The sequence below is a fragment of the Phocoena phocoena genome, chromosome 3, assembly GCF_963924675.1.
Source record: "Phocoena phocoena chromosome 3, mPhoPho1.1, whole genome shotgun sequence".
In the NCBI taxonomy this organism is placed as follows: Eukaryota; Metazoa; Chordata; class Mammalia; order Artiodactyla; family Phocoenidae; genus Phocoena; species Phocoena phocoena.
In genome coordinates, this window is record NC_089221.1 from 7,260,234 (window position 1) to 7,262,817 (window position 2,584).

Consider the following 2,584-nt stretch of genomic DNA (forward strand, 5'->3'; position numbering starts at 1 on the left):
AATTAAGACTAATATAACCATATTAATAAAATACACTCTCATAATTATGCACTTTTGGTGTGAACCGAAAAATATTATATATTTGAATATTAATTGTGGTGGTGGTAAAAGCATTAACAGACTAGACGGGGGGTCTGGGTAGGTACTGCTGTTGGGAGCTGAAAAAAGAAACTATGACTGCTCTCTTGTGTGCACCATATTTTGAGTCCAAAAAGAGGAAGCCAAAGCTGGGAGGGGCTCGGTGAGGGGGTCCTCCAGCAGCCAGGCAGCATGGCGGCCTTGGAGATGCGTGTGTGCGAGACGGATGGTTGCAGCAGCGAGGCCAAGCTCCAGTGTCCCACCTGCATCAAGCTGGGCATCCAGGACTCGTACTTCCGCTCACGGAGATGTTTTCAAGGAAGTTAGGTTACTCACAAGTTACTACATGTGAAAGTGAAAGATGAAAAGGCCAAGCAAGAAGTGTCTTCCTGGACTGTGGAAGGGGATATCAACACTGACCCATGGGCATGTTGTTGATATACTAGTAAACTCAGACCACATTATCCACTGATGTCAAGGCCAGTGCCAGGTCATAGTCCAAGACCAGATTATGCTGATCACCCTTTAGGAATGTCTGAATCTGAGCAGGCTCTTAAAGGTACTTCTCAAGTTAAATTACTCTCATCTGAAGATATAGAAGTGATGCTACTGCTATGTAGGCTAGCTAGAGAAGACTATGTGGACATTGATGCTGGGGTGATTAAACCAGATGTAGCTACTGAAGAAATAGATCATGCTGTACACTTAGCATGCATTGCAAGAAATTGCTATCCTTCTCCCCTGAATTATTATAATTTCCCAAAGTCTTGTTGTACTTCAGTGAATAAAGTGATCTGCCATGGAATTCCAGACAGACGGCCCTTGCAAGAAGGTGATATTGTTGATGTGGACATCACTCTTTATCACAATGTTTATCATGGGGACCTGAATGAGATGTTTTTTGTTGGAGACGTGGATGAGCAAGCATGGGAACTGGTTCAGACCACGTGTGAGTGCCTGATGCAAGCCACTGATGCAGTGAAACTTGGTGTTCAATACAGAGAATTGGGAAATACTATCCAGAAGCATGCCCAAGCAAATGAATTTTCAGTTGTTCAAAGCTATTGTGGGCAAGGAATCCACAAACTTTTTCATACAGCCCTCAATGCACCTCACTAGGCCAAAAATAAAGCAGTTGGAGTGATGAAGGCCGGCCACATATTTACAATTGAGCCAATAATTTGTGAAGGTGGAAGGCAGGATGAAACCTGGATGGATGGCTGGACAGCAGTGATGAGAGATGGGAAGCTGTCTGCCCAGTTTGAGCACAACCTGCTGGTCACGGACACTAGCTGTGAAATCCTAACCCCGTGACTCGATAGCTTGTGGCCTCATTTCATGTCCCAATTTTAATTTCTCCTGAGATGGTGCATCTTGGTGATAACTTCTGGCTGTACTTTGCGTTTTATTGAGAGTACAGAATGGAAGATGAAATTTTTTAATTACTTGTTTTGTTTTGATTATAGATAAGGAAGGACTACAGCATTTGATGTGTGTCCTCAAGAACTTGTCTTGGGTCTGAAAAAGCCAAGAAGAATAAAGGAAGCATTTCTCCATTCCTCTCAATGCTCCCCTCTCCCCACAAAAAAAGTCTCTGCACACCCATTTTCTTATGTTCCCTTTAAGCAATTTACTTAAACCTGCTTCTAAGTTGATTTTATCGCTGCCACAACTGGGCCATTAGAGCCAGCTATTTTCCAGGTGAATGTTGGAGATGAGAATCCTTGAAACTTTATCAACATACATTGCTCCCGATTTTTTTATTATATATATATGGGACTATATATGTATACATTTTAAATTCCATATATGTAATTACTGAACACTATATGACCTGGGGTTTGTGTTGATTCTGCTCTGACAAGGTCAAAAGCTGTCATAAATGGACTTGTCATTTCCAGTGATTTAATCCCCATCTGGGAATTGGCCTCCCTTCCCCCTGCTAATTATTTACTTTATAATTGTGTGTAAGGAAGCACTCGGTCAGCGAGACTTGCCAATGTGAATTCTGTGAGTGAATGGATGTGGAAAAATTCACTTTGGAAAAAGGATATCAGATTTTTAAAAATCTAGTTTATGGCAAAAATAGTCATGTTCCAAGTGGAAGCTGGCTGTGCAGAGAATGAGATTTTTGTAATCCATTGCTATTTCAGACCTCTGTTTGGTCCTAATGGGAGGAAAAACGCTCCCTTCCCCTCTCTGTCTTATTTCAAGGTCATCCCTTGGAGATATTCAGAGAACGGTGGAAGGTGCACTGTGGATGTTGATGGGGAAAGACAGTTCTGAAATCTCTCCAGCAGTGAGCAGAGTCTGGAAATTGTAGCATTTAGTAAACCTGGTGGTGATGAGAAACAAACCTCTTTGGAGACTGGACTGTTCCCTTGTAGAAGGGATACAGCTGTCCTTGGTGTGCTGAAAACACACTTCTCCTTTACAAAGTTTGGAATCTCATTAGAAATGACCTCAGCTGCCCAACATCTGTGTCCCTTTCAGTAGTTCAGTCCAA

General features: G+C 42.3%; 1 pseudogene; it reads left to right on the plus strand.

The window, feature by feature from the left end:
- Nucleotides 1-270: 270 nt before the first annotated feature.
- On the plus strand, nt 271-1,431 carry LOC136121380 (methionine aminopeptidase 1-like; annotated as a pseudogene).
- The last annotated feature ends 1,153 nt before the right edge of the window (nt 1,432-2,584 follow it).